A 10,392-nucleotide genomic window follows, 5' to 3' on the forward strand; every position below is an offset into this window, starting at 1 on the left:
TGGCCTGTTGCTTTACAAATGTTTTCAAGTTACATAATAAGCTCTTGTTATTTCTTTTCTGTGCTAGATTATAAATTCCTTGAAAATAGGAACTATTTCCTCTTTTTATTGAATATTACCAAATAGATTCTAGGACAGCTTATGAACTCTTAAACCCTGAATCAATACATTTTCGTTTAGTTAAAGAAATGAACCTCATTACTGTGATTCCTGAATTACTCACAAGTTTAAATTTAAAAGTTAATTATTTGTGATATGGTTTTCCTTTTAAAAAGAAAAAACTCAAATATGTACATGGAATAAGCAGTTGATCAATTCTCTAGTTCGGCTAAATGCTATATATAACATAAGAGTTATTTCAATTTTAAATACTGATGCTCTCTCTGGGTGTATTGTGATATTCTATCTTGTTTGGCCATTCCAAAGGAGTTTAGAACAGTCAAGAGTGTGTTTTTGTGTTTGACTGTCTCCATTGTATTTCATACTTACTTTTAAATACATCTAATTGGAGCGTGCAAGTTTGTGCCTTCTTTGATCATTACTTACCTATGACATTATGCTAAGTCTTATCTTAAGCCTAGCAGAGTGAATGGCAGGCTGAATAGTGCCACAACAGCTATTTCTTTTCCTTCTGAAATATTGATGCTCACAGAGCTTAATGCTGTGCTTAGCCTTGAACTGTGATCACAGCCTCCTCCAACTGAAGCTTAATGGGGCTAAGGGCTTATTGACTAATAGGAAAGGTGTGTGTAATAACCCATTGACAGGGTTTAAGTTTCTAAGAATAGTATTACGAAAGCAAATTATTAATACCATTTTGGAAAATTAACCCAGAGAGATGTCCAAGATGACTTCTTTTCCTTTGTAAGAAATGTGGATGTGCAATAATAAAAGAATGCTGCACTCAAACAAATCAGAAATGATTCATGTGCAAACCAAAACAATTAACACTGAAACGAGCAACTTTATTCAAATGCTGGTAAATTTTAGAAGGGAGAGAAAAACCTAAAACAGACAACAACCAGTCCAGCATAGCTGCCAACACTAAAATGCTGCTCAGCCAGCATCAAGCTAATAGTGAGAAGTGGAGGAGTGTATTAAGTTGAGCAAATACTGAAGAAAGTGCCTGCAGAAGGTGAACACAGTTTATTCAACTCTTACTACTCCCTTTTCCTTCCCCACCTACTAATTTACTCTTTTGGATGTTTAACAGATATTTGTTGGATGAATAGTTTTAAAAAGTATACTCCTGAGTTGCTCTGTACTTCAGTACATTTAGTACATTTTAGTTTAGTACATTTAGTAAAGTAAACACTTACTGATGTTTACTTTATTTGGAAAAGGATTATATGGATGTAAAGACAAAGACAAACTTCCAGTTATAAAATACGGCATGAAAGAAAACCTTTTTTTTGTATTATTTAAGCCATATACAATACTGCACAGACACCATGCATGCTTTTTTTCTGTTTCTATTTTCAGATCTACTTTGTATAACATGAGCGTGGCTGACATGTGTTTTCAAGACATCTATCATTTTAGTTTTTTAGACTGTTCTGTTTTGATATTTATCCCTGATTCCTGTGTTTACTTACATACTGTGGAACATGGAGAACAATTTAAAACAAAGGAAATGCCTTTGCAGGAGCTTTCCTTTACCTCAAAGAAGTTTTGTAAGCCTTTTGACAAGGTTAGTGTCAAAGAAGAATTTATCAGAAAATAATTTTAGTGGACAATATAGAGGCCACTGAAGAGCCTGAAGTAGAGAGTCGGGAGTATTGAATTTTATGACCGAGGTACATACGTGCCATTATAGAGGCTAATTCTGCATTATAGATGTCATGAAAATATATTGCCATTAATCTCCTAATGTGAATTTTACAAAAAGACCTTGGGAAGATGCATGAAAGCACAAACCAGGGAAACGTGCAACAGTTTGCTTGGATTACAGTTCCCTGGAAGGATTAGAGACTTGTTTCACTCGATGGCCTCTTTTAACACTACATTTGCAAAGAAAAAAAAAAACCAAAAAACAAAAAAAGACAAAAAAATATAAACTGAAAAAATTTTCTAATACCAATCTTACCAGTGTATTAAGTTATCCAATTTTAATGTTGAGAAAGATCTTTTTTTAATGGCAGGTTTATTTATTCATGCCAATGATGAAATTCATTCTATCGTATCTTAAACAAATGGATAGTTGGCAGCTCAGAGTTGGTGGTAAGAACACACATGTCACTTTGAGTGGGGAAATTTGGAGTTTAAGTCTTAGCTGTGTTGCTTAAACCTTTCTGAGTCTCCCTGTTCTTATGAGTAAGCATTCTGAAAAATGTAATAATTAAAGAAATCCTGTAAGGGTAGTAGGTTAGCAATACATTGATGTTCTTTTTTACACTGTCAATTAAAATAGTCTTTTCTTTTGGAAAAAGAAAATAGCTCAGCAAAAGACTGCTGTTCTATAAATTTCACTATTTTTTGAAATCCTGTTGTATTATAAAGAATTACTCCTCCTCATTCACTTCATGACTTCTTTTAAATATTAAGAGGCAGCCATTAATCCTTGTTTTATTGTCTGTAGATGAAACACTTGTAAGGGCCAAAGGAAAACTTCCCTTTAGCCCTTGGAAGTTTTGCTGAAAAATCAGAAAACCTGGCTTCATCAATTCAGATTCTATCTACAGATGCAATTTTTCCCCACAAAGACAGCTTTGTAGGGCTACTTCTGTTTGCAGAGCTTCTGAACAGCCATCTCAAAATGTCAAAAAAGTATATTTTATGGTAAAACATTTTGATTTCCTTTACTCACAAACAACCCCTACCCCCAAAACCCACGACTGCCACCACTAACAATAAAAACCCTGTTTCTCAAGCATTCCTCACAGTCTTTAAATCCTTCTAACTCCTCCATATGCATTTAAATAGTAAAATTCACATCCTGACTCAGAGACACAGAAGAATGGAAGAATAATTTTGACACAGAATACTTCAGAGGTGTCATTTTACAGAAATAGCAAATCGTGTGGAGGGTGGGATGCTGAGAGATTGCTGAAAAGTTATCTGGGAACTAGATTGAAACAGGTGTCAAGTACCATGCTAATTTATTTAAGTAGTTTGATTTTTTTTTTTAATGGAGGTGGTATTGATGTTTTTCTAAAGGGGGAAATGATGTATCTGAATTTGTGTTTTTTGCATGAGCTATGCTAAGGGGTAGAGAGGAGAACAGATTGGAGGTGGAGGTTGTAGGCCACAGAGTAACCAAGAGTTAAGAAGTTTCTGCAATAGTCTGTATAAAAGTGATGGGGTCTGACCAGGAGCATGACAGTGAACATGGGAGAAGAGTCGTCAAGAGAATTACAAGAGGGAGGAGAGGAGAGGGAAAGTTAATAATTTTCCTATTTGAGCAGGTGAACAACTGGAGATATTTTTAAAATTGTCTTTTTAATTTTTATATGTACATAGTAGGTTAATATATTGTATTAGTACATTCTCATGCTGCTAATAAAGACATATCCAAGACTGGGTAATTTATAAAAGAAAGAGATTTAATGGACTCACAGCTCCACATACAGCTGAGGAAGCCTCGCAATCATGGCAAAAGGTGAAGGAAGAGCAAAGGCACGTCTCACATGGCCGCAGGCAAGAGAGCATGGGCAGGGGAACTCCCCTTTATGAAACCATCAGATCTCATGAGACTTATTCACTATCACTCAAACACCACGGGAAAAACGCACCCTCATGATTCAATTCCTTCCCACCAGGCCCCTCCCATGACCCGTGGGGATTATTACAATTCAAGGTAAGATTTGGGTGGGGACACAGAGCCAAACTATATCATATATTTATGGGAAACGAGATATTTTGATACAGACATATAGTATCTAATAATTACATCAGAGTAAATGAGGTATCCATCACCTTAAGCATAAGTCATTTCTTTGTGTTATAAACATTCAGATTGTACTCCCTCTGTTATTCTAAAATGTACAACAAATTATTGCTGACTGTAGTCACCTTGTTTTGCTATCAAATGCTAGACCTTGTTCATTCTATGTAACTATATTTTTATACCCATTAACCATTCCCACTTTCCTTCCCCCACTCCCCACTACCCTTCCTAGCCTCTGGTAACTGACATTCTACTTTCTATCTCAGTGGGGGACTCTAACTACAATTGCATTAGGGTGATTAGAGAATAGGGGAAGAGTAGGGTGGGTAAGCGAGCAGAGGGTGGTAACATAACTTAGAGACAGTTTCTGTTTGAAATGCCTATGGAACATCATGGCACAAAATTTTTTATCAAATGTTTTACTGAAATAATGAAAACTATATCTATTCAATTTTTATTAATTTATTTGGAAATATTTTAATTTCAATATTTACTTCACTTGAAAAAAATATCACGTGGCATTTATCATATATTCTGGAGTTCAGATAAAAGGTCAGAGAAGCAGTGTTTATGGAGCTAGGAGTCCCTAAGGGTCCACTCTCTTGTGATACTTCCTCCTAGATGCATTTGGTTCTCACAGAAACAAAAATGTATAAGGTACAGACATTAAACCATATTCACACATTATATCATTACTTATATCTACATGGCTAAATCAATATTATTTTCTGTGTCTTTGTGATCACAATAAATTACCAACATTTGAATAATAAATTTTGAAGCATATTGGCATATATATTCATATATAATCCTTGCAAAATCTTTTTATTATTATTATTATTATACTTTAAGTTTTAGGGTACATGTGCACCATTTGCAGGTTAGTTACATATGTATACATGTGCCATGCTGGTGTGCTGCACCCATTAACTCGTCATTTAGCATTAGGTATATCTCCTAATGCTATCCCTCCCCACTCCGCCCACCCCACAACAGTCCCCAGAGTGTGATGTTCCCCTTCCTGTGTCCATGTGTTCTCATTGTTCAATTCCCACCTATGAGTGAGAACATGCGGTGTTTGGTTTTTTGTCCTTGCGATAGTTTACTGAGAATGATGATTTCCAGTTTCTTCCATGTCCCTAAAAGGACATGAACTCATCATTTTTTATGGCTGCATAGAATTCCATGGTGTATATGTGCCACATTTTCTTAATCCAGTCTATCGTTGTTGGACATTTGGGTTGGTTCCAAGTCTTTGCTATTGTGAATAGTGCCACAATAAACATACATGTGCCTGTGTCTTTATAGCAGCATGATTTATAGTCCTTTGGGTATATACCCAGTAATGGGATGGCTGGGTCAAATGGTATTTCTAGTTCTAGATCCCTGAGGAATCGCCACACTGACTTCCACATTGGTTGAACTAGTTTAAAGTCCCACCAACAGTGTAAAATTGTTCCTATTTCTCCACATCCTCTCCAGCACCTGTTGTTTCCTGACTTTTTAATGATTGCCATTCTAACTGGTGTGAGATGGTATTTCACTGTGGTTTTGATTTGCATTTCTCTGATGGCCAGTGATGGTGAGCATTTTTTCATGTGTTTTTTGGCTGCATAAATGTCTTCTTTTGAGAAGTGTCTGTTCATGTCCTTCGCCCACTTTTTGATGGGGTTGTTTGTTTTTTTCTTGTAAATTTGTTTGAGTTCATTGTAGATTCTGGATATTAGCCCTTTGTCAGATGAGTAGGTTGCAAAAATTTTCTCCCATGTTGTAGGTTGCCTTTTCACTCTGATGGTAGTTTCTTTTGCTGTGCAGAAGCTCTTTAGTTTAATTAGATCCCATTTGTCAATTTTGGCTTTTGTTGCCATTGCTTTTGGTGTTTTAGACATGAAGTCCTTGCCCATGCCTATGTCCTGAATGGTATTGCCTAGGTTTTCTTCTAGGGTTTTTATGGTTTTAGATCTAACGTTTAAGTATTGAATCCATCTTGAATTAATTTTTGTATAAGGTGTAAGGAAGGGATCCAGTTTCAGCTTTCTACATATGGCTAGCCAGTTTTCCCAGCACCATTTATTAAATAGGGAATCCTTTCCCCATTGCTTATTTTTCTCAGGTTTGTCAAAGAACAGATAGTTGTAGATATGCAGCATTATTTCTGAGGGCTCTGTTCTGTTCCATTGATCTTTATCTCTATTTTGGTACCAGTACCATGCTGTTTTGGTTACTGTAGAGTTGTAGTATAGTTTGAAGTCAGGTAGCGTGATGCTTCCAGCTTTGTTCTTTTGGCTTAGGATTGACTTGGCGATGTGGGCTCTTTTTTGGTTCCATATGAACTTGAAAGTAGTTTTTCCCAATTCTGTGAAGAAAGTCATTGGTAGCTTGACGGGGATGGCATTGAATCTATAAATTACCTTGGGCAGTATGGCCATTTTCACGATATTGATTCTTGCTACCCATGAGCATGGAATGTTAATCCATTTGTTTGTATCCTCTTTTATTTCACTGAGTGGTGGTTTGTAGTTCTCCTTGAAGAGATCCTTCACGTCCCTTGTAAGCTGGATTCCTAGGTATTTTATTTTCTTTGAAGCAATTGTGAATAGGAGTTCATTGTTGATTTGGCTCTCTGTTTGTCTGTTATTGGTGTATAAGAATGCTTGTGATTTTTGCACATTGATTTCATATCCTGAGACTTTGCTGAAGTTGCTTATCAGCTTAAGGAGATTTTGGGCTGAGACAATGGGGTTTTCTAGATATACAATCATGTCATCTGCAAACAGGAACAATTTGACTTCCTCTTTTCCTAATTGAATACCCTTTATTTTCTTGTCCTGCTGAGTTGCCCTGGCTAGAACTTCCAACACTATGTTGAATAGGAGTGGTGAGAGAGGGCATCCCTGTCTTGTGCCAGTTTTCAAAGGGAATGCTTCCAGTGTTTGCCCATTCAGTATGATATTGGCTGTGGGTTTGTCATAGATAGCTCTTATTATTTTGAGATACGTCCCATCAATACCTAATTTATTGAGAGTTTTTAGCATGAAGCGTTGTTGAATTTTATCAAAGGCCTTTTCTGCATCTATTGAGATAATCATGTGGTTTTTGTCTTTGGTTCTGTTTATATGCTGGATTACATTTATTGATTTGCATATCCTGAACCAGCCTTGCATCCCCGGGATGAAGCCCACTTGATCATGGTGGATAAGCTTTTTGATGTGCTGCTGGATTCGGTTTGCCAGTATTTTATTGAGGATTTTTGCATCAATGTTCATCAAGGATATTGGTCTAAAATTCTCTTTTTTGGTTGTGTCTCTGCCCAGCTTTGGTATCAGGATGATGCTGGCCTCATAAAATGAGTTAGGGAGGATTCCCTCTTTTTCTATTGATTGGAATAGTTTCAGAAGGAATGGTACCAGTTCCTCCTTGTACCTCTGGTAGAATTCGGCTGTGAATCCATCTGGTCCTGGACTCTTTTTGGTTGGTAAGCTATTGATTATTGCCACAATTTCAGAGCCTGTTACTGGTCTGTTCAGAGATTCAACTTCTTCCTGGTTTAGTCTTGGGAGGGTGTATGTGTCGAGGAATTTATCCGTTTCTTCTTGATTTTCTACTTTATTTGCATAGAGGTGTTTGTACTATTCTCTGATGGTAGTTTGTATTTCTGTGGGATCATTGGTCATATCCCCTTTTCATTTTTTATTGCGTCTATTTGATTCTTCTCTCTTTTTTTCTTTATTAGTCTTGCTAGTGGTCTGTCAATTTTATTGATCCTTTCAAAAAACCAGCTCCTGGATTCATTAATCTTTTGAAGGGTTTTTTGTGTCTCTATTTCCTTCAGTTCTGCTCTGATTTTAGTTATTTCTTGCCTTCTGCTAGCTTTTGAATGTGTTTGCTCTTGCTTTTCTAGTTCTTTTAATTGTGATGTTAGGGTGTCAATTTTGGATCTTTCCTGCTTTCTCTTGTGGGCATTTAGTGCTATAAATTTCCCTCTACACACTGCTTTGAATGTGTCCCAGAGATTCTGGTATGTTGTGTCTTTGTTCTCGTTGGTTTCAAAGAACATCTTTATTTCTTCATTTCATCATGTACCCATTCCAGAGCAGGTTGTTCAGTTTCCATGTAGTTGAGCGGTTTTGAGTGATTTCTTAATCCTGAGTTCTAGTTGGATTGCACTGTGGTCTGAGAGACAGTTTGTTATAATTTTTGTTCTTTTACATTTGCTGAGGAGAGCTTTACTTCCAACTGTGTGGTCAATTTTGGAATAGGTGTGGTGTGGTGCTGAAAAAAATGTATATTCTGTTGATTAGGGGTGGAGACTTCTGTAGATGTCTATTAGGTCCACTTGGTGCAGAGCTGAGTTCAATTCCTGGGTATCCTTGTTAACTTTCTGTCTTGTTGATCTGTCTAATGTTGACAGTGGGGTCTTAAAGTCTCCCATTATTATTGTGTGGGAGTCTAAGTCTCTTTGTAGGTCACTCAGGACTTGCTTTATGAATCTGGGTGCTCCTGTATTGGGTGCATATATATTTAGGATAGTTAGCTCTTCTTGTTGAATTGATCCCTTTACCATTATGTAAAGGCCTTTTTTGTCTCTTTTGATCTTTGTTGGTTTAAAGTCTGTTTTATCCGAGACTAGGATTGCAACCCCTGCCTTTTTTTGTTTTCCATTTGCTTGGTAGATCTTCCTCCATCCTTTTATTTTGAGCCGATGTGTGTCTCTGCACGTGAGATGGGTTTCCTGAATACAGCACACTGATGGGTCTTGACTCTTTATCCATTTTGCCAGTCTGTGTCTTTTAATTGGAGCATTTAGTCCATTTACATTTAAAGTTAATATTGTTATGTCTGAATTTCATCCTGTCATTATGATGTTAGCTGGTTATTTTGCTCGTTAGTTTGATGCAGTTTCTTCCTAGTCTCGATGGTCTTTACATTTTGGCATGATTTTGCAGCGGCTGGTACCGGTTGTTCCTTTCCATGTTTAGTGCTTCCTTCAGGAGCTCTTTTAGGGCAGGCCTGGTGGTGACAGAATCTCTCAGCATTTGCTTGTCTGTAAAGTTTTTTATTTCTCCTTCACTTATGAAGCTTAGTTTGGCTGGATATGAAATTCTGGGTTGAAAATTATTTTCTTTAAGAATGTTGAATATTGGCCCCCACTGTCTTCTGGCTTGTAGAGTTTCTGCCGAGAGATCTGCTGTTAGTCTGATGGGCTTCCCTTTGTGGGTAACCCGACCTTTCTCTCTGGCTGCCCTTAACATTTTTTCCTTCATTTCAACTTTGGTGAATCTGACAATGATGTGTCTTGGAGTTGCTCTTCTCGAGGAGTATCTTTGTGGCATTCTCTGTATTCCCCGAATCTGAATTTTGGCCTGCCTTGCTGGATTGGGGAAGTTCTCCTGGATAATATCCTGCAGAGTGTTTTCCAACTTGGTTCCATTCTCCTCGTCACTTTCAGGTACACCAGTCAGACGTAGATTTGGTCTTTTCACATAGTCCCATATTTCTTGGAGGCTTTGTTTGTTTCTTTTTATTCTTTTTCTCTAAACTTCCCTTCTCGCTTCATTTCATTCATTTCATCTTCCATCACTGATACCCTTTCTTCCAGTTGATCGCATCGGCTCCTGAGGCTTCTGCATTCTTCATGTAGTTCTCGAGCCTCGGCTTTCAGCTCCATCAGCTCCTTTAAGGACTTCTCTGTATTGGTTATTCTAGTTATACATTCGTCTAAATTTTTTTCAAAGTTTTTAACTTCTTTGCCTTTGGTTTGAATTTCCTCCTGTAGCTCGGAGTAGTTTGATCGTTTGAAGCCTTCTTCTCTCAACTCACCAAAGTCATTCTCTGTCCAGCTTTCTTCCATTGCTGGTGAGGAACTGCGTTCCTTTGGAGGAGGAGAGGCGCTCTGCTTTTTAGAGTTTCCAGTTTTTCTGCTCTGTTTTTTCCCCATCTTTGTGGTTTTATCTACTTTTGGTCTGGTGATGTACCAATGGGTTTTTGGTGTGGATGTCCTTTCTGTTTGTTAGTTTTCCTTCTAACAGACAGGACCCTCAGCTGCAGGTCTGTTGGAGTTTGCTGGAGGACCACTCCAGAATCTGTTTGTCTGGGTATCAGTAGTGGTGGCTGCAGAACAGCAGATTTTCGTGCACTGCGAATGCTGCTGTTTGATCCTTCCTCTGGAAGTTTTGTCTCAGAGGAGTACCTGGCCGTGTGAGGTGTCAGTCTGCCCCTACTTGGGGGGTGCCTCCCACTTAGGCTGCTTGGGGGTCAGGGGTCAGGGACCTACTTGAGGAGGCTGTCTGCCCGTTCTCAGATCTCCAGCTGCGTGCTGGGAGAACCACTGCTCTCTTCAAAGCTGTCAGACAGGGACATTTAAGTGTGCAGAGGTTACTGCTGTCTTTTTGTTCATCTGTGCCCTGCCCCCAGAGGTGGAGCCTACAGAGGCAGGCAGGCCTCCTTGAGTTGTGGTGGGCTCCACCCAGTTGGAGCTTCCTGGATGCTTTGTTTACCTAAGCAAG

Source organism: Gorilla gorilla, chromosome 6, assembly GCF_029281585.2.
Source record: "Gorilla gorilla gorilla isolate KB3781 chromosome 6, NHGRI_mGorGor1-v2.1_pri, whole genome shotgun sequence".
NCBI lineage: Eukaryota > Metazoa > Chordata > Mammalia > Primates > Hominidae > Gorilla > Gorilla gorilla.